The sequence below is a fragment of the Ochotona curzoniae genome, unplaced genomic scaffold, assembly GCF_017591425.1.
Source record: "Ochotona curzoniae isolate NIBS_2020 unplaced genomic scaffold, NIBS_Ocur_1.0 patch200, whole genome shotgun sequence".
Lineage (NCBI taxonomy): Eukaryota > Metazoa > Chordata > Mammalia > Lagomorpha > Ochotonidae > Ochotona > Ochotona curzoniae.
The window spans coordinates 381,435-404,638 of record NW_024466752.1 but is presented as its reverse complement, the minus strand read 5'-3'; positions in this window follow the sequence as shown (position 1 = coordinate 404,638).

The window sequence follows — 23,204 nt, the reverse complement described above, 5'->3', positions numbered from 1 at the left end:
GACCACCTGGCCCTGGTGCAGTGGGCTTGTGGGAGGGGGCATTCTAGAGACTCACTGTGGGCCAGCATAGCCCAGCTGGGCCTGGAAGGGTTGGCATGTAGGTAAGGGTTGCTGGGGATGCCAGCAGAACCTCAAGAGCCTGGAGTGGCATGCGGGGCAAGTTGGCTACAGATGCAACTAGCAGCGGATCAGCCATGAAGTGAACAAACTAGAAATCAAAGCACCAGGACATGACAGAGAATGAGCTCTGGGAAGCAGCCTGCTTACACTTCACAGGGAGACCCACACTCAACAGCTTCCCCACGTTCCCAGGCTTTTGCCCCCTTTAGAAGCTATCTAGGAGGCCCATGTCAGTATTCTAGCAGCTAAAATCCTCCCCTTGCATGCACCGGGATACCATGTAGGTGCTGGTTTTAATCACGACGATGACCCTGCTTCCCATTCAACTACCTACTTCTGGCCTGGCAAAGCAGTGAAGGACACCTGAAAACCTTGGGAACCTGCATCCATGTCGGAGACCCAGAAGAGGATCTAGGCTCCGAGCTTTAGATCGGTGCAGCTCAGGCCTTTGCAGTCACATGGCGACTGAATCAATGAACAGAAGATCTTCCTCTCTGTCTCTCCTCTCTGTGTATCTGCTTTCCAAATAAAAATAAAATGAAATTTTAAAAAGGACACTTCTCCCAGACATTGAGCACAAGTGATACTAACTTTTTATTAAACAAGTCAAATACACTCACAACTTTTTGTACCCTTTAGCCACCAGAATTAGACCACTGCAAACATTCCCTAAAATAACTTATGAAAACAGTCACAAACACACTCACAAACTGATAAGTGCTCTAGCCCACCAAAATTTTACCTTCACAAAGATTCATTGTTGGTGCAAATTACCCTTTGACTAAACCAACTTGTGGATGCAAAATGAAATTGCTGTGTATCCCAAGCTCACGACCCTAGGATGTACCTGGGCCTTTGCCAAGGTTTTACTCCCTAGGTAGCCAAGGCTGAGAGAACCTAGAGTGCATTAATCATTTCTTTAGATGATATTAATATGTCACCAAGGAATGGAGCTCTGGATGGGTAAAGAAAATATTAATGCTCCAAAGGGTTAGCTATATAAACTGGATGAAACACCAAGAATGCCCTCAGGTTTTAGGGCATCAGCTGCCACTCTGAATGGTAACCCCCACCCAATCTACTGCTATCTTTCAGGGGGAATGAGTGAGAAAGAGGATAAGACAGCCACACTTGTTTGTTACAAGTGTTTTGAAACTCAGCAAAACAAAGAGTGTACTGAGGACCATGAAAATGTATGAATGGGGGAACAAATGTTGAAGAATGTCTAACAGATAATTTAGTCTTTTTCTTATTTAAAGGCAGACTTTTTCATCCACTCTCCCACTTCCCATATGCCTGCAACAGCCACAGCACCAAAAATAAGTCAAATAATTTGCACACTGGTACCCAAACCACTGTCTGCTGCCTCCCAGCCTGGACAGTGGCTGCACACAGCATATCCACAGAAAGGAAACCCAGGCATTCTGATGGAGACACAGGAGTCCCAATGTCATCTGAACCACAGTCACACACACCGACACAGGGCAGAGATGCCTTCCTGTGCTGTGTCAGGTGTCCATTTTCTGCTTTTTTCCCACACCTATTGTTCACAACAAACAGTTCTTCTAAACAGCTAATGCTTATTTTGTGAGATAGAAATTTAAAAAAAAAAAAAAAAGACAAATTACTGAATTGTATCTTGGAGGAAATAGTGAATCCTGGTGTGATTTTCAGGGCGCAGAGCAGCACTTGGCATTGAGGCAAGAATTCTGGACATTCAGAGATTTATTCCCTTCCTTAATGGTCTCTGCTGAACCTGAATTATTCCCTCTACAACTCATGGGGAAATTTTATCCCAGTTGGGAGAACTTAAGGGAATGGGTGACAACATACCAAAAGCAATCAGGATAGATCAGTAGTGCTGCCTTCACAGCTCCTTCCTCAGCTTCTTCTAGAGAAGCCCCTTTGCGTGAGTCCCCATGCACTCCCTTTGCTTGTTTACAAGGTCGCTGTGCCACCCCAGGCCTCTGCCAAGCACAACGCCAGCACCACATGCTGCCCCTCAACCTTGCAGCAAAACTCTGAGCAAAACAAGGCTGTTTGTTCTAACTGCTGGAGTCTGTGCTGGTCTGGTGTGAGCAACAAGAAAACTGCCCCAGACCCTTAGGAGGAGCTTCACTGAGGACTGAGCTGGGGGCTGGAGACGCTGTGTCTGAACTCAAAATCCGGACCAAATGAAAAAAAAAAAATGTATTAAATTGGGGGAAAAAAACGAAAAAAAGAAGGAAGTCAGGAAGGAAAAACGGGAAGAGAAAGAGAGACTGAGAGAGAAAAGAAGAGAAGAGAAGAGAAAGAAGTGGAAAGAAAAGAATACAAAAGAAAAGAAGGAAACAGAAGAAAGAAATATAAAGAAAAGCATAGCAAAGAGAAAAGAACAAAAAAGGAAATCCTGCCCAACATGAAGGTCGAACTGTCCCTGGGCACTGCCCCCTCCTCACTGCACAATGGGTTCCACTGTGAGTCCTAGTGTTCAAGGTCAGTGCTGCAGAGTGAGGACCCCAAGGTCCCCCTCCTGGCCCCCGCCCGCCCCGCGGCCTCAGGAGATGCTCTCACACACTCACCCTTCCCAGCTTCTCACCAGTCGGGTGTCCTGCACAGGCTCCTGCGGGGAGGGAGCTCACAGGGCAGCACTGGCTCAGCCACCTGCGCCTCTCCACCAGCACAACCAGCAACGCAGCTATGGCGGCGCCCACAACAACCTCCACCAGCCTGCTGCCACAGGGCTTCCTGGGTGCGCCTGATTGGACCACTCCCACACACCTTGACTACACATGACATCACAATGTGCAGCCAATCATAATCACAAAGGGCAGAGGGGCAGTCAGGTAGAATTCTGGAGGGAGGGGGAGTGATTGGTGGGGCTCCACCTCAGGCTGGACATGGCCTCCTCTCTTGCAGGGGCCGCTGTCGCCTCTCACATCAGTCCACCTCCTGGCCTCTCCTTCCCTCTCTGCTTCAGGTTCAAGCCTGGATACTGATAAGTACAAGTGTCTGCAGATACACCTCACTGAATGCTCATCACATTCTGGAACTTTCTTATTTATATAGGCGTTTTTTTTTTCATTTGTTCATTTGAATTTTTGAAATTCATAACTGAGGGTCTGGCGGTACTGTGTAGTGGTTAAGGTCCGTGCCTTGCATGCATGAGGTTCACATATAGGTTATGGTTCTAGCACCGCTGGCCCTGCTTCCCACTCTTCTCCCTGCCTGTTGCCTGGGAAAGCAGTCAAGGGCGGCCCAAAGCCTTGGGAACCTGCACCTGCGTAGGAGACCCGGAAGAGGCTCCTGGCTTCGGATTGGCTCAGCTCCAGTTGTTGCAGCCATTTGTGGAGTGAATCATTGGACATAAGATCTTCCACTCTGTCTTTCCTCTTTGTATATCCACCTTTCCAATAAAAATGAATAAATCTTTTTAAAAATGCAGAACTGAAGAATATTAGAAACTATAATATCTTCAATCTCATTTCTCCTAGTTATGTTCATTTCCTGCTCTGTATTTTTTTTCATAGTGTTTCATCTCTTTTTTTTTTAAGATTTATTTGTTTTGTTTTTTTTTTTTTATAAAGTCAGATATACAGAGAGGAGGAGAGACAGAGAGAAGATCTTCTGTCCGATGATTCACTCTCCAAGTGGCCACAATGGCTGGAGCTGTGCCAGTCTGAAGCCAGGAGCCCAGAGCCTTTCCCATCTCCAAATGGATATTGGGTCTCAAGGCTTTGGGCCATCCTCAACAGCTACACAACCACAAGCAGAGTGATGGATGAGAAGCAGGGTTGCTGGGATGAGAATTGGTGCTCATATGGAATCCCAGTGTGTACAAGGCAAGGACCTAGGGCCACTAGGCTACTACCCTGGGCCCTGTTTTAAAACATCTTATTCCTAAGTATTTCAGAAAATCCTCTCATGATCTCGTGGAAGATTACAAGTTTTATGAAGAATTGTGTTAATATTCCTGAAATTGATTATTTATATGGCATTTCTTTCTTAATGACTTTCACGACTTTAATTTGGGACTTATTTATTGGAAAGACAGATTTACATAGAAATGCAGAGACAGAGAGAAAAGGCTTGAATCTGCTCGTTCCCTTCACAAGTGGACACAATAGCCAGAAACGAGTTGATCTGAAGCCAGGAGCCTCATCCAGGTATTCCATGTGTGTGCAGGCTCCCAAGGCTTTGGGCCATCATCTACTGCCTTCCCAGGCCACAGCAGGGAGCTAGATGGGAATTGGAGCAGATGGGACATGAACTGGTGCACATATAGGATCCCAGCATATGCAAGTAAAGGATTTAGCCACTGAGCCATCGTTCAAGACCCGTATTTTTTGATAATTTTGTTAATGCATTGCCACAATGGCTGGTTTTCAGTATATGCAAGGAAACGCAAACTTGAGACTATAAATGGATCCCCACCTACTGTGCTGGTTTATGTGACATGTTCTGTATTTCTTCCTGTGTTTTAGAAACTTATACAAGCCTTGTCTGCCTCCTCATGTCTTGAGCCCTGTATGCCTGTAGCTAGGCCTGGATTTGTATATCTCTGATCTTGTTTCAGGGGCTATAGGTTATCTGCTTTTCAACACCTCACATGAGTGCAACCTGTGTTCATCCTTGTATTTTGTCATTATAGAAATCTAACATTTATGCTTGGTACAGTAGCCTAGAGGCCTGACACTAGCAAGGATCACATTTGAGCAATTTTTCTTGTCCTGGTGGCCCCATTTCCCACACAGCTCCCTGTTTGTGGCCTGGGAAATCTGTGGAAGATGGTACAAAGCCTTGGGAATCTTACCAGCACTGGAAACCTGGAAGAAATTCCTGACCCCTAGGTTAGGATCAGCTCAGCTCTGGCCATTGCAGCCACTTGGATATTCCTTGTGCCTACAGCATAAGCCAGCTGCCTGTAAAGCAATATTATGCAATCTGATCAATAATCAATGTTTCCCTCCATCATCTTACCTGTCTAAATCACACTGTGCTCCACCTACTTCTCACATCTCACTCCTTCCTTCACCCTCCTCTGTCTGAAGTTCCTTGCTAGCTTTCCTCACTGAGAATCTGAGCGACCACAACCCCTTCTCTCCCTCCTCCTCCCTCTTCCTCTGCTTGAAACTGCAGTTTTTCCAAAGTTTAAGCATTTTCTTTTCTCTTTTGTATACTTCACCCACCACTACCCCTAATCCAGAGGAATGCAGTACAGGACAAGCTAAGTAACATCTACTTAGAAACCAAACCAATCCAAACAATTACTTGCCAAGCTTGTTCAGTATCTTGCTATAACAGAGCCCTCCTGTGATGCTCATTTATCATCACCTGGAACCTGAGAGGGGGCAGAATTGCATAGTTGTATAATCTCTCCCCTCACAATCCCCCATAAAGGACCATGATATGGAGGGGCTCAATCTTTTGGTCCTGTGCTTCCCTCACTCTTGCACTCCAACTCTGGGCCTCCCTAGTACCTGCTTGCTTTCTGGCTTCCCATGGAAAAAATCCAAAAACAGGTAGTCCTTGAGCATGGCCTCTGTATGTCTGTATTCCTCACCCTTTTTTCACCACCCAAGATGTATAATAAGTGGCAATGTGAGATGAAATTCCACTATTAAAATTTCATTTTGATCCCATCTTTACACTACTTTCTAATCACTAAAGGCATGAAAACAGTCACATCAAGCAAAAAGGCACCCCCAGCACACACACACACACACACACACACACACACACACACACTCAGCTGTTCTGAAGCAACATCCAGACAGCAAAGACCAAAAGTTCAAACAACAGGTGAAGTTCACACTGCATTTGGTAGTAAGAGAACAACTTTTGGGGGGCAGACCCTGGAGGTGCTCCTGGCTCCTGGCCTTGGATCAGCTCAGCTCTGCTGTTGCTGTTGCTGGGGAGAGAGCCAGGGGATGAAAAGATTTTTCTTTCCATCTCTCCTTCTCTCTGTAATTCTGACTTTACAACACAAACAAATCTTCAAAATAACAACCACCTGTGATGTCACTGGGACTCTCCTCTAACACACACACACACTCCATTATTCTCTCTGCTCTATATCTATATCTATCTATCTATCTATCTATCTATCTATCTCTCTATCTATCTCTCTATCTATCTATCTATCTATACACACATTTAGTAGAAAGTTTGACTGAAAGAAAGCACAATGATCCAAAGTGCTTGAATGGTGTGGGAGAACAGTTACTTGTATTTCTTCCCTCCTGCAGATGTGCACATCACAAAAATCCAGACTGGACAGCACCAAGTGGCCCATCAGGCTCTGTGTTGGCCCATCTTGCACTGGCACAGCACTACCCACCACTACTGGAGGTTTTACGGGAAGTTCTAAAATAATAGCTTCTTCTTCTTTTTTTTTTTAACAGTGTCTTGAGACTGTGATATGTAGGTCAAAGCCTAGTGGTTAGATTCCCCATCTTGCATGTGCTAGGATCCCAATGGGCACTGGTTCATGTCCTCACTGCTCCACCTCCCTTCCAGGATTCTGCTTATGACCAGGGAAACCAGTTGAGGACGGCTCAAAGCCTTGGGACCCTGCACCCACATGGAAGGCCTGGAAGAATTTCCTGACTCCTGGCTCCTGGCCTTGGATTAGCTCATCTCCAGCCATTTTTGCCACTTGGGAGTGAACCAGCAGATGAAAGATGTTTCTCTTTGTCTCTCCTTCTCTAAGTCTGCCTTTACAGTAAAAATAAATAAATCTTATGAACAAAAACCAACAAATGTACAGAAATAAATTAAATGAAATTAAGGGCAATCATAACACTAATTTAAAACCATATGCTCCTCAGATGTGGTTGTTGCCTTTGGGGCAGATCACTGTGTCCTTCCAACTGCTAAGGACAGAAATGTGTCTCCCAATATTTTGTATCATGAAGGGTAGACCACAAATGTGACTCTATTGTAAGACAGCACTTTTGAGAAGCTAATTAGCTGGGTCTGCCTGGTATCCTAGTCGCTAAAGTCTTTGCCTTGCATGGGCTGTGACCCCATGTGAGTGCCAGATATTGTCATGGTTTTTCCACTTCCATTTCAGCTCCCAGCTTGTGGCCTGGGAAAGCAGTAGAGGATGGCCCTGTGCTTTGGGACCCTGCACCTGCAAGGGAGACCTGGAAGAAGCTCTGAGCTCCTGCCTTTGGATTGGTTCACGTTTGGCCGCTGCAACCTCTTGGGGGTGTGACCCAGCCGCTAAAACATCTTTCACTCTGCTCTTCTCTCTGGAAATCTGTCTTGCCTATTAAAAAAAAAAAAAGAAAAAAAAAAAGAAGTCAATTAGCAGCACGTCTGTGAAATCCTGTTGCAAACTGACTTGGTTTCCTTTAGAAAAGAATGCACAGGAACCAAGACAACACAATGTGAGGGTATAGAAAGATGGAGGCTGTGAGTTGGTCAGGGAGAGACACCTCAGAAGAAGCCGAGACTATTATCATCTTGCTCTTAAATCTTTGATCATTAAACCATAAGATTGGTGCCTGGCATCCTCCACCTTTGAACTGACACTAAGGCAGTGGGTTTGTGTGGGTTTGGCCGAGCAGGCTTGCAGAGTGACAGGGGATGGCAAAGGTGGGGGTATTCAAGGCCCTAGGGGATCATGCCCATGCAGGCAAAACAATCCTGGGGATTTTCTCATGTGTTTGGTCCCAGGAGCTGTGGAGGAGGGGAGGAGAGAGCCCTAGCTTAGCTTGCTGGCATGGTCTGCTGGTGGACTGGGTTTGAAGAACTATGAGTGGGGCTGGATCTTGGTGGTGAGACAAGGTCTCAGGCCAGCCGACATTCCAGGAGCTTGGGACACTACTGGGTGGGCAGTGCTCCAGGCCAGCACACCACCCCACTGCTAGACTGGGCTTCAGAAGACTAGGCTGTGGAAACCATGCACTCCCAAGTGTAGGGACTGTGGATTGCTTGGGGAAGAGGGTAAGGGGATGTGTGGGAGGCAGGACCACTGAAGGAGTATGTTGCAGGTGAGGAATGAATTCTGAGGGACTTCTACTGACAAAACAACTGTACTTGCAGGTAAATGTCCAATGGTTCATTCCCCAAGTGGCCACAATGGTTGGAGCTAAGCCAATCTGAAACCAGGAGCCAGGAGCATAAGACTTGTGGTTCAATTTCTATAGCAGGAAATTCTCCCAAGGAAAACAGGAGGAAGACAGTATATTCTGGAGCGTGGCCTACCAACTGCATATACCCAGTAATAGTTCTGCTTGCCCACTCTCTTACACAACTGGAGCTGATCAAGCATTACAACCCTAAAAGCCTGCAATCCCTGAGTGTCACGCAGTGCATTGCATTCAAAATATCTCTACTAGACTCTGTGAACTTTGATTCTAAGCATACTTGCCAAGAGCTAGATATAGTTATTTAAGCTTGTCTAACAGGAAATATAAAATGCTGTGGGAACAGATTAAGTTTCATGATTTTCTTCTACTAGAACAGTGACTTATACACAAACCCCTGATGTTGAAGAAGGATGAATAGGGGAAATATCTGCTGATTCAGAGCAGGGGCAGATGACAGAAGGCAAAGGAAGTAAATAACCAGGGACAGTGAAAGAGACGTTTGCAGGGGGAAATCTGCCAGAAGAAAGAGAGGGCATGCCAAGCAGCATGGAAAGTGCAACCACACAGCAACAAGTGGGTACACAGCTCCTGAAGCCAAGCTGGAAGAGATCCCAGCTTCACGATAACCAAGGGAGCAGCTGACACCCCACTGAGGCATAGAAGCATGGTTTAAAGGTTATAATCATCAGATTTGCAAGTAACACAGTCGTCCCACCTTCAGAATTTACTCAAATGAAATGCAATCAGCATACAACAGTTTTTCATACGTTCATGTTCACAAAGCTCAACTGACCACAGTTAAAAGACAGAATTAATTCAGATGTCCATCAATGGAAGACCACATTAAAAGAATGTGGTGTATTTACATGATTGAATTTTGCTCAGCTAAAAGAATGAACTCCTGTCTTTCGAAACAAAATGATGCAATTGGGAACCACTATGCTTAGTGAAATAAGCCAGTTCGAAAAAGACAAATTCTCTATAATAAGTGGTAACTAATAAAAAGTACAAAAATATAAAAGTGAGGGGCCCAGCACAGTGACTAAATTGGTTAAGAATCTGCCTTGCAAGCAGCAGGATCCCATATAAGTTGTTGGTTTGTGTCCACGCTGCTCCATTTCCCATCCAGCTCCCTGTTTGTGACCCAGGAAGACAGTGGAAGATGGCCCAAGGCCTTAGGACCCTGCACCCTTATGGGAGAGCCAGAGGAATTTCCTGGATCCTGGCTTCAGAATGGCTCAGCTTCAACCACTGATAGAGACTACAGCAGATGGAAGATCTCTCTGTCTCTCCCTCTCTCTCTGTAAATCTACTTTGCCCAACAAAAGCAAATAAATCTTTTTCAAAATGGAGAAGTAAGATGGACATCAGAAATTCCTGCTTACAGCCTTTATCTATACACCTTAAGAACATTAAGTTTTTGTCTTGGTTTTGTTTTCTGTTTTCAAGTTGTTGAGAGTATTAAACCTCTGAGAAGTGAACTCAAAGTATACCATTATAAAAATATAGGAAAGCAATAAGACAGAGCAAGGATGAAGAACACAGCGAGGGAGAACAGAGAACACAAGGAGGGAGGACGGAGAACACAGGGAGGGAGGATGGAGAACACAGGGAGGATGGAGAACACAGGGAGGATGGAGAACACAGGGAGGATGGAGAACACAGGGAGGATGGAGAACACAGGGAGGATGGAGAGCACAGGGAGGATGGAGAGTACAGGGAGGATGGAGAACACAGGGAGGATGGAGAACACAGGGAGGGAGGTCATGGAGAAAGTATCCTGACACTTCTGTGCTGTGAAATCTGCAGCACTTGTTCTGTTTATATCAATGAAATAATTTTTAAAAACCACAAAACGAGAAAAGCAACTCTTTCAAGAAATGCCTAAAAACAAATGTAGAAATACAAGAAAGAAAAAGACAACATAACTCCTTAAAAGAAACATGCCAATATTAGAATACGAATATTTAGAGGCTGATGAAATGCATGATTATAATTAAAAAAAAAAAAAAACTGAAAAGAATCCTGGGGAAAAGCCCAGTCTCTTCAACAAATGCTGTTGGGACAACTGGAGGCAGCTTGCAGAATAAAGAAGCAAGACCCACACTGTCACACTGTACAAAAATCAGCTCTAAATGGATCAAGGACAGAAATCTGCACTCAGAAACCATCAAGCGATTTAAGGAAAATATGGGAAGCACTTTCCGAGAAACAAGAAAATGGAAAGAATTCTTAGAAAGGACACCAAAGATCTGGCATGGCACCTAGAGGCTGAAGTCCTTGTGTTGCATGCACCATATTGGCGCTGGTTCCAATTCCAACAGTCCTGCTTCCCATCCAGCTCCCTGCTTGTGCCTGGGAACACAGTGGAGGACAGCCCAAAGCCTTGAGATCCTACCCGCGTGGAAGTCCCAGAAGAGGCTCCTTGCTCCTGGCTTCAGATTGGTTCACCTCCAAACATTGTGGCCGCTTGAGGAGTGAACCAATGGATGGAAGATCTTTTTCTCTGTCTCTTCTACTCTCTGTATATCTGACTTTACAATAAAATACATACTTTTTTTTATATATAGAAAAGATGCCAAAAGCACAGGGAGTCAAAGCCAAAATGAACAGATCATACTCTGTCAAACTAAAAAGCTTCTGTACACCAAAGGAAACAAAAAAGTGAAGCAGCAACTAACAAAATGGGAGAAAATTTTTGCACACTACACAATTGATAGGGGACTAATATCCAGGTTTTACAAAGAGCTTCTAAACAAAAAACCTGTTAAAAATGGACAAAGAATGGGCCCAGCACGATAGCATACTAGTTAAAGTCCTGGCCTCGCATGTGCCAGGATCCCATATGGACACGGGTTCTAATCCCGGCAGCCCTGCATCCCATCCAGCTCCCTGCTTGTTGCCTGGGAAAGCAGTGGGGGACAGCCCAAATCCTTGGGACCCTGCACCCACGTGGGACACCGGGAAGAGTTCCTGGCTCCTGGCTTCAGATTGGTTCACCTCCAAACATTGTGGCCACGTGGAGAATGAATCATTGGATGGAAGATTTTCCTCTCTGTCTCTCCTCCTCTGTATACCACCTTTCCAGTAAAAATAAATAAGTCTTTTTTAAAAAAATGGACAAAGGAAATGAACAGACATTTTTCAAAACAATAGATTCAAATGGCTAACAGACATAGGAAGAGATGCTCAGGCTCCCTAACCATGAGTGAGATAACAAATTAAAGCCATGTTGAGGTGCCACCTAGCTCCAGTGAGACAGGCCTACATTCAGAACTCAACTAACACCTGCTGGTGTGGATGTGGGGAAAAAGGTACTCTCCTTCACTACTGGTGAGAGTGTAGGCTAGTACAGCTGCTGTGGAGATCAGTATGGGGAGTGGCATCATTTTAGTGAAGAGACTTTTCTATTTTCCTTTTGTCACCCATGCATTGGTTATTCAGTGGCACATTTTTTTTTCCACTCCACAGTGCTGTAATTTTGTTGTTGTTCTAATTCATATCAGTTGTTGATCTTATTTCATGGTTTCTTATTTAAGGGAATGTAGAGTGATAGAGTAATAGAGACTACCGTATCCAGATGTGGGGATATAATGCAATATGCATCCCTGCTTCCAAATCAAAGATGGACTCCCAATGAAACTGTTGGAAATGTGTAGACAATGGGATGCTGGACTGTCTGACATTGTCTGTACCAGCAATGTCAGGGAACACTTAAATAAGAGACTGATGCAATCAAGACTCTGTGAAGGACTATACTATTGTAGTAACATGAGGAAAATCAGTCGGGAAGTGAGATATTGAGGGGCAGATTCCAGTCTCTATGAAATTGTACTGTAAAATTTCAAAATAAAATTTTAGCAAAAAAAATCTTTAAAAAAATGTATGCTGACAAGAGGATGTTGGACTATCTGACATTATCCATTACTACAATGTTAGAATAAACTTAAATAGGAGAATGTTGGACTTATGACTTTTTGAACAACTACACTAAACCAATATAGGGAAAATCAGTGAGGGGAAGGGATTTGATGAAAGGGGAAAGGAAATCCCAGAGCTTATGGAACTGTATTATTAAATAAATAAATAAAGAGTTCTACTAAAAGTTAAAGGGAGGATATCCTCCTAGGTCAGCATCCAAAACCAAACCAAAAAAGACAGATAGAAAGAGGGAGAAAAGGAACTACACACCAGTATGTCTTCTGAACACAGATACAAAGGACAAAGATCCTCAACAAAATAGCTAATCAAATAGCTAATAACATCACAGGCCTACACAGTAGCCTAGAGGATAAACTCCTCCTCTTGCACACATCAGGATCCCATATGGGCGCTGGTTCTAATCCTGCAGACCCACTTCCCATCCAGCTCCCTGATTGTTGCCTGGGAAACCAGTGGAAGATGGTCCAAATGCTTGAGACCCTGCACCCACATGGGGGACTTGGAATAGGCTCCGGGCTCCTGGCTTTGGATCGGCTCAGCTCCAGCCATTGGGGCTGCATGGGGAGTTAATCAATAGACAGAAGATCTTTCTCTCTGTCTCTCCTCCTCTTTATATATCTGAATTTCCAATAAAAATGAAATAAACCTTTAAAAATAAATAATAAATAAAATCCAACATCAAATCAGAAAGGTCATTCATCTGGACCAAGGGATGGTTCAACATAGCAAATTAATCAATGTGATACATAGTATTGACAAATGGAAGAATAAACAGCATGTGATTATCTCATCCGATGCAGACAAAGCATATTACAAAATACAACATCCTTTCATTATTATAACTTCATGTAAACTAGGTATGAGAAGAACACTTCTCCACACAAGACAAAATAGAAAAATCCAAAGCCACAACCATACTGAATGGAAAGATGCTGGTAGCAAATCCAATAAGATCTGGAACCAACCAAGGATGCCTACTTTCACATCACTGCTATTCATGAGTTGTGGAGGTTGTAGATAGAGCCAATTGGCAAGAATAACACTCAAGAATGTTTATGCATTTCCTTGGGATACTGAAAAGAACACAAAAAAGACATGTAGATTGAACTCCACAGAGCAAGCACTTAACAGATGAACCCACAGAGCCATTTGCACACCTAAAAGTTGAATGCTGGAAGGAGGGAGGCCTTCTGCTGGCATAAAATCATGAAGCAAACCGAGTGAGCCTCTAACAGCCAGTTAGCCTGGCAGACACACTGGGATGGGAATGGTTTCCAAAGCAAAAGTCCTAACTCCATCCAACCATTTTTTTTTCTCCAACCGCACCCTTTCCCACCTGAATGTTGCCAAGAATGTGGTATAAAAATAGGTGTATTCACTAGATTGACACAAATTTAAAAGACTGTCAAGCAGCAATCTCTGATAATAACGAAAAGCCACTGGAATTCTCATTCACAGTTTGTGGGAATATAAAACTGTATGGCTATGTTGTGAAATAGTCTGGCCGTTGTTTGTTAAATAAAACATATTTACAATGTAAGCCACCACTTCTGCTCTATTACCCAAGATGAATAAATAAATATGTCCTCACATAGACTTGTATATACTTCTAGAAAGCTGAGTCACGTTATCCTGTTGTTTGTATGGTGAACTGAATCAAAATGTCAAAATGATTTAAAAATAAATAATTGCATCAGGAAGATTAAAGGCATATAATCTAGTGCTTAAGGAAGTGGTTAGAATTCTGGATCCCAGTAGGAATGTCTAGGTCTGACACTCTTCTTTGGCCCCTGACATCAGCTTCCCATTGATGACACCCTGAGAGGAAGTAAACAATAACTCATATAATCAAATCTCTCCCACACACATGGGGGACCTGGATTGAGTTCCCAGTTTCCAGGTTTGGCATGGCCCAGACCCAGATATTTTGGGCACTTGGGGTGTGAATCCGTAGATGGGAGTGCTTGCTCTCTCTTGCTTCCTCCTACTATTTTTTCAAGCAATGCAAGATCACAGATCCAGTCTCTATCTGATTCTCAAATTTTCTTTTTAATACTAGATCTCAAAAATCAGACAAGAAGTCAACTTACTGAAAGGTTAATGTTAAACATGCCCAGGCCCATTCAATTCTAAGAGATGAGACATTCACCAGATAAAGAACAGGCTTATTACTATTTTTTTTTTTGAAAATGAAACAGTACAACACCATAATAGCTTCATATACAACATTTGCAATGTAGTAACTATATACCCTTAGAGAGAGCAAGCAATGGTTCAATACTTGGGAGCCTGACAACCATGTGGTAGACCTGCTTGGGTTCTAAGACTCCTGGAGCAGCTCTGAGCATTCCAAGAACTAAGGCAGTAAATAATAGAAGATCTCTCTCTCTCTCTCTCTCTCACTCCTCTCTGCTTACACACACACAGACATACACACAGACACATACACACATGTCCTAAACACAGCAAAAAAAGGAAATAATTTTTTTAAATTTACAAAATATATGAAAATCTATGAAACCCACTCAAAAGACAAAAGGGTAGAAGCAGGTATTCAGTACAGCAGTTTAGGTGTTAGCTCTGATGGTCACATCCCATATCAGATTGCTGAATTCAATTCTTGCATTGCTTTCATTGTCAAAGTCCTACTAATAAGCACTTAGCGAAAAACAGGCAATGTGGTAAGAACTTGTGTACCTGCCACTTACCTGGGAGAGCTGCACTAAGTTCCTGGCTTCCTGACTCTGCCTGACCCTGTCTTGGCTGCAGGAGGAACTCTGAGGGGGAGAAACAGTGGGTGCAAGATCTCTCGCTCTTGCTCTCTCTGCCTTTCAAAAACATACATTTTTTTTTAAATTACAGGTTGTAGTATACTGTCAAAAAATAATTTCAAAAATGACATAACCATGCAAAGAAACATGCTGGTCACACAGATAATAGAATTAGCACAAAAAACCTCTTAACCTATTATTGATAACATTGAAGAAATTTTAGGAAAACAGAAAAAGTGAAGAGAAGGATGACAGTAGAAGACACATAAAAACTTCAACTTCAAAACATCAACCAAAAGGTACAGTCCCAGGCTGTGAAAACTGTATCAAATATTTATCAGGTGGAACTTTATAGCATAATAGAAACTAAAAAAAAAATGGATAAGTGAACTTGAAGTTAGGCTTATACCATCCAAAGTAAAGCAGAGAAACAAGAAAACATTGAAATAAAGAAACATAGTATGAGGTACTTCTTACTAACCAAGAAGTCTTCGACATGAGTAGTTGGACTCACATGAGAAGAGGAAGGAACAGTAGTAAAATATTTGAAGAAATCATAAGTTGAGAAAAATCAGTGAAAAAATTTGACAGACTCAATCGCTGGACTCAAAGCAGAATACATGAACAGAAAATTTCTCCTAGACATCTATCATCACGTCACTCAACACCAATGACTAAAATCTTAAAAACAGTCAGACAAGGCAAGGCAGGGGAGAGATAAGATAACACACACAAAGCAGCAGGGGCCAATGCGACTATACTGCTCTAAGTTCCACACATTACAAATCAAGTGGTATTTCAAGATAAACCGTGATGTTTAAGATATACATTAAGTTTCCTGAGCAGACATAAAAAGTTTTATTTAAACAAAGAGTAAATAAACCAAAACACTAAAATGTGCATAAAGAGTAACCAAACAAGAGAAAAGGAACAAAGGGGCAAAGAATATATATGTATAAAATAAAGCAACCAGGAAGATGATAAATTAACTAACATACTAGTTAGTTAGCATTCTATTTGAACTAAATGACATGGAGTTTAATTAAATAAGTAAACTAAACACCAATTAAAAGACAGATTGCCAGGCTAGTAAGCAAGCTAGATGAAACTATATGCTATTCAAGGACATACACAGTAAATATATGGTTACGAATACTTTGAAATATATTAATATTACAACGAGGAAACCCAGAAACTTTCCACCCAGATCAAGTACACTCTAAGAATTGTCTCAAAGACAAAATAACTGCTGTTGCATTGCTGGTACGTTAATGATGGACTAGTCCCGTTCGCCTAATGCTCCCTCCTATAGCCAAAATACTCAGGGCGTAACATGATTTCCTTGGGTCACTGTGCAAAAAGAAACACAAAGAAAGGGTATTTCCACCGCCCCCAACACTCAGGGCTAAAGTTATTTTTAAGCACAGAGAAGAGTTAACTAACAAGCATGAAATCAAGAAAGGTTTATCTTTAAGTTTTGATGGTAAGGTTGGCCTTAGTCTAGGATTTGAATATACATAGCAAGGCACTGATCAACCTGCAATCAAAACTTACAATAAACAAAGACATAAAACTCCCTAAGAAAAGCCAGATGACTGTGAAATGTCTTGCCAAGTATGTATACTGCAACTGGATATTGAGAAATATACAAAATCCATAAATAGGTTGAAAGACACAAACCATATAGTTGTCTTAACTATTGCATTACTTTAATGTACACAATAAAAATATGTTAAACTCTGATTATATTTGTTCCTTTTATTTTATCTATCAAGGTAGAAATACAAGACAACATGTTTAAAATGCCACAGGACACACATACTGGGGCAACAGCCTGGCCCATGCCTACACTTGATATTTTTATTCCAAGTAGGCAAAAGATACAAATATTCATTAATAAATTTGAAGTAGTTTTAAAATGAAAAAATACAAGCATACCATTTTCAAGTCCCATAAGACAATTGTTTTGATGGATGGGGAATTTATTCTCAGAACATTTATGAAGTCTGAAAGAAAATCTAGCTCTTTTCAGCATGAATATCTCTGTTTCAGTTACGTGTTCTCACAGGTACAGTTACCTCTTCCTGCTGAGGTTCTATAGCTGTTTCTTCTTCTCCTTCTTGAGTGTTTAACCCAAATGTTTCTTCCAAACTAGAAACAAACTGCAAAAAAATCAAAACAAATTAAACACTTTTCATAATTTAAAATTGATTCTATTGTTCCAGGACTTTGTTCATATTAGACTTGCATGTATTAAGACACTATTTAGACTTGACATAGGAAAAAACTTCATATTTTTCATCTTATATCTCATCTTACATCATCATAGGGCAACTAAGACATTCCTGGACCCTGCTCCCCAGAAAAAAATCCTCTTCATGAGTCTACCATTTCTGTGTAGATACCTACCTAAGAAGGCAAGATTCTGCCCAAGAATGGTTCATGGATTAGGTAGGTATTCCTCAATTTTTTGTTTTCCTCCTCTAAATGGAGTCATAAAAATAGAAGTATGAACACCAAAAGTAATACATTTTTTTACGTGAAGTTTTGTTGTTTATTGGAAAGGCAGGGAAAGATCCTCATTCCACTAGTTCACTCCCAAGAGGCCATAACAGCCAGAGCTGAACTCATTTGATCCAAAGCCAGAAACCTCCTCTGGGCCTCTGACATGGGTGCAGGTTCTCAATCCCTTAGGCCATCCTGCACTGCCCTCCCAGGATACAAGCAGGAAATGAATAGGGAAATGCAGCAGGCAGCACAAGAACCAGCGCCCATATGGGATCCAAGCATGTGCAAAGCAAGATTCAGCCACTGATCCATTGTGTTAGGCCCTAAAAGTAATGTATTTTAAAGGAATGTTTTTTTAGCATAACCCAAGAAATGTGAACAAACTTGTGGTTTGGATGTTTGATGTTACATTTCACATTCATGCTTTTCATTGCTCTTGTGTGATAACTGATGTATTTGCAGTTCAATTTTAGGTGACTGTATAAGTAAAACACAAAGAAAGAGCATTTGTTTTTCTCACTGCAAGCTGAAGTTGTATGAAATGGAAAAGCGGCTTTTGTTTTTGTTTTTAGAAAGTCAGATTTACAGAGAGGAGACAGAGAGAGAAAAGATTTTTTATCCACTGGATCACTCCTCAAGTGGCCACAATGGCCAGAGCTGAGCCAATCTGAAGCCAGGAGCCAGGAGCCTCCTCCAGGTCTCCCATGTAGGTGCAGGGTCCCAAGGCTTTGGGCCATCCTTGACTGCCTCCCCAAGCCACAATCAGGGAGCTTGAGTGGAAGTGGAGCATCCAGAACACAAACCAGTACCTGTATGCGATCCGGGTGCTTGCAAGGCAAGTACTTTATCCACTAGGCCACCGTGCCAGGCCCTGAAAGGTTTACCTTTGAAAGCTCTGCTTGCAAGGCTGCCCTTCGTGTGGCATCTGAGAAGCTGAATTGCTGAAGGGTTCTACTCATCCACTGACAGGAGTAGCTTACCATCCCTGACTGCCTGTACTATGTAGTTTGTGCTCAATACTTGCTGTCCTGTTGGAGTTCTGGAACTTTGGTCAAGCAAGACAGAGTATACCATGACCCATCTCTACCAAAATCCTGGGCATGAGTTCCTAACGATTTTCTTTAGTAGACATTCCCCTTGTGTTAACATAATTCATTTCTAGAGAAGTTAAACATTCATCACTCCGAAGGGAGAAGACTGGCAAGCCTGGAATTGCCTTCCTCCAGATTTCCCTCCACGTGCCATCAGTTACAAATCTCAAACACGGGTATTTAGTATACGCTGATACCCAACACAGGGATCAGTAATTGTCTCACCATGCCCAGACGTTTGGTGATCATCTTAATCTTTTCGTCCTTCCCCAGTAGTTCTTGTGTCTTACTCGAGGGAATAGGCAAAGCGTATCGTAAAAGGGATTCTCCTGCTGGTGGAGATCTTAAGACCATGGGTTCAGCTTTGTCACACGCTAGTTTTCTATTACGTCGCTCTTTCAGTCTATGTGACAAGGGTGACTTAAGCAGCCCTTTTTGATACATCAGTTGCGGAACATTTGCCCAGGTAGAACTTGCGGACATTATGTGCTTGGACGGCTTCATTTCCCTGTGGACTTAGCTTCCAAGTTGCACATGAAAAATCGAAGTCCTCCCTGCAAATAAAACATAAGAGAAAAAACAAAATTTGACTAATAAAGATATTTTAATCAAATTCATGCACTACACTTGCTTTTATTTTTCTGAGGCAGCGTTCTGAGCAGCTTGCACAGAGTACATCCACCAACCTCTGGAATCCACAATTATAATTTTGGTACATCAGAGGTAAAATCCTTAGGTAAAATAAAGAATATAGTTAACAAAGTATTCAATTTACATCAAAAAGTCACTTAATTCCAAATAGCAAAAAATAAAATGCTATTGTTTTTAAGATGATAATGCACATAATTATCACCATCAAATATGTGTGTAAAGTGAAATCAGAATGACAAGCTGACTATTACAAATCTACTAAATTCTGAATTCGTAGTTCTAAAACAGGCTACATTTGAGCCAGTTGAATCTGGCTACAATTCCTGCTTCTTTTCTATGTCATTTGCTCTCCATATGGAAAAAAAATGATTTTTTTTTAAAGCTAAAGCATGTATGGCATTTCATTACGTGAATGAGGAAACAGATGAAGATGTCTGATTTAAAATGATAGAAGGGTGGGGCACTGTGATGCAGCAGGTCAAGTTAATATAAGGGACACACACTGCTCTTATCTCAGCAGCACCAGCACCTCTGCTTCTGACTGAACTTCCTGCAAATGCATCTTGAGAAGCAGGTAATGATGGCTCAGGTGACTGTGCCCCTAGTGCTGACGTGGGAGATCCAGATGGAGAGCCGGCATTCTAGTTTCCGCCTGGCTCAGCCCTGGCTACTGCAGGAGCCTGCAGAGTGAATCAGTGGTTTTTAGATTCCTCTCCAGCCTTTCAGGTAGACTAAAAAACAAACAAAACAAAACTTTTCTTAATTGATGGAAAGATGACTAATTAACAATGTCAACTCTGTAGAAGTTACAAAATGGAGAAGGCAAACATTCCTAACAAGTCACAAATTTTGTGTTGAGAAAACCCTCAGCAAAAATGAAATGTGTATGGGGCAATTGGGGAAAAGGCAGTGTCAACAGTGCAAGAGTGTACTTTTAATTCTGATTAAAATTCTGCTTATTTGAAAGGCACAGTTGAGGGAGGAGAAAGGGGACAGGGAGGGAGAGAGAGAGAATGAATGGTCTATCTGCTTGTTCACACTGCAAATGGTTATACTGAGTAAGGCTGGGTGAGGTTAAAGCCAGGCACTTCAGCTCGGTCTCCCACACGGGTGACCAGCCACTTAGACTGTCTTCTGCTGCTTTCTCGGGGAATATTCATAGAGAGCTGGACTGGAAATGGAACAACCAGGACTCACCTGGGCACCCATATAGAATAAGGTGACATAGGTAACAGCTTTACCTGCAAGCCACAATGCCAACCCTTCATCCTCATCTTTTCCACATAATCCCAAAAGTACATGCCCTTTACACCACGATTCCTATGGAAAAATGGCCGGGTCTTGGAACACGACAGGGTACATCCAAGGCAACCTCATGTGCAGGCCACACTCAAGTTATACAGGACTAAAGATTGTGAAAACCATTAAAAGGAACACAAATGTAGACCCAGATGTATAAATTACAAAATCTACACATGGCTTGGGTCCTGGGGTCTACCTACTAGGTGGATTTGGGGTTCGTGAGCCCCAGGGTTGGGGGATCCAGCAGGGCTTGGGTCCTTGGGCCCACCTGCAAGAACTTAGTGAAAAAGGTGGAGCAGTGGACACAGACTCTCCTGATGTAAAAGGAGAATTGGCAGCTCATTTGGTGCCAATGCAGAAGAACTTTGAACCCCAAACAATGACAGCAGTGAACGGAGACTCGAGGCTGACCATGTCAGCAATGAATATTGGCAGGGTGGCAGCATCCTTGGACTGGTGAAATCAACAGCATTTCAGAACTATCCAAACCACTTGGGCAGAACCCTCTCAACATGCACACATCTGGACCCTGAGTTGATACAAGGTGGCAGTTCCTCATCCCTGGGTACTGGGCCATTTGGAAAGTTGCATGTGGCTTTCCTCTCTCTCTCCCCTTCCCCTAAAGAAGAAACAGCAAACTTGGAAACAATGAGTTCACTCAATTTTCCCTAAACCTGAATCCTTCTAAATCATATCAACAATATAACCATTATAAAAAATAAAGTAATTATAAAAGTTGACATTAAACATCATCACATGAGGTTAACAAATCAAACAGTACAGAATGAATTGCACGTGGGCACAGGATAATGTACTGTCCAAACTGAAACACAGAAAGACACTAAAACAATGAACGGAATAGGAGGTTTTGTTTATACATCAAGCAATCTAAGTGTATCTGGAGTGTCCAGCAAAGGACAGCAGTGAAGCATTCGAATAAATAATGAGTTTTTCCAAATTTGCTGAAAAACATATATTCTCAGCTCCTTGGCCTTAAAGAATACACAGAAAACTAATAAATACACATATTAACAGGGGTGATCCAACAACAAAGCAAAATCCATGGCTTGCAGATTTTGACATAAATGGATAAGCCTCTTCGGAGAGTTACAGAAAGGTTTAAGAGGACTACAAGACAAGGTAATTGCCCCCCTTGCCCTCCTAGCCACCCCAGGAGCTGGGCTCTAGCACTATCCACCAGCCAGGTGCATCACCACTGCCACCCTTCACGCCTTAACCTGACAGCAAGTCAAGTCCTTCAGTGGGGACACAAAACAGCACAGGATGAGTCAGAAAACGCCCACAACACTCTCCAAATTTTCCACCAGGGGCGGCAGAGTCATCACTGAGAGAAAAGTATACCCCAGGTGGGAGCTGAGCCATCTCTCAAGGGGGAACCCTCTAGGCAAGCGATGGCTCATCAGGTCAGAGACAAGCTGTCCCAGAGGGGGAAGCCTCACCCTGAGCCCTGAGGGAGTCCCTGATTCCCCCAAGGGGAAGCCTCACCCTGAGCCCTGAGGGGGACGCCTCACTCCGCCTTGTGCCTTCCTGAGGGGGAATCTCACACCAAGCCTTCTTGAGGGAGTGCCTGACTCCTCCTTGGTGGGGAGTCTCAGCCTCACCCCAAGCCTTCCCTAGGGATTCTGTCACTCCTGGGAGGGGGTGAGCACCCTATCCGAGGGGGAAGCCTCACCCTACACCTCGGGGTGTCCCTCTCCAGGTGGCCAGGAGCTGGGGACTGTTCGGTGCGCTCGAGTCGAAGGTGAAAACCTGCTTACCTGATGTTGGAAGTCCTGCATCTGCTGGGCTTCAAAACAGACGCCTGCCCTCCGCATACAGCTAGCCAGCCCTCTACCAACACATTATTGCTGAAAACGGGCGCCCAGGTCCCGGAAGACCTCGGGGAGCGCTCCCACACAGGTGGTCGCTTCCGGGGGCGTCACAGACGGAGATGACGTCACAGACATCACAGACGCGACGTCAAATGCAGCGAATCTGTTTTCTGTATCATAAATATAATTCCAAAAAGATAATTATATTGATCTGAATAAAACAGGGAGCCCGTGTTTTGGAGGAAGACTAAAGAACCTCCGTCTATTCCTCCTGTACGAGAATACCCTCTAAAGTGAAACAACATGGAGAATTATTTTATGCAAAAGCAAAATTAGTTTCATGCTGCAGGCAGTGTTTGTGCATTGTTGTTTCACAGTTCACATCAGTTTTTAATTAATTTATATAAAGTGAATACATCCATATGTTTCACAATAAACTTAGAGAAGCATAGTGAAACCTCCCACTAACTCCTCTCCTGTCCTACACTTTCATTTCATTTTACAGTAGTCAGGCAGACACAGAGAGAGATCCTGACTGCTGGTTTACTCACCAGATGCACATGAAACCCTAGGGTTGGGCCAATCCAAGCTCTCCCATAATTTACATTAGCATGAAGCTGCATCTGGATTATCGCCGCAAGGACTTGAACCAGGCACTCAGCTATGGAAGGTAGGCATCCTACACTGCATCTTAACTGCTGTGTTAATGCCCATTCCTATTTTAGTTTCTCAGTGTGGTATTAGAGGTCATAGATTTGATATCTCTCTTTTCCAATATTGTTGTTACCATTTGTAAATGCTGTAACTTCTCCCTTGCATGCTTACTTTTGATGGGATTCCATAAGGTCTGATATAGTATATTTTCATTTGGTCTAAAATGTTTGCAGCACTTTATTTCGATTTTTGTTT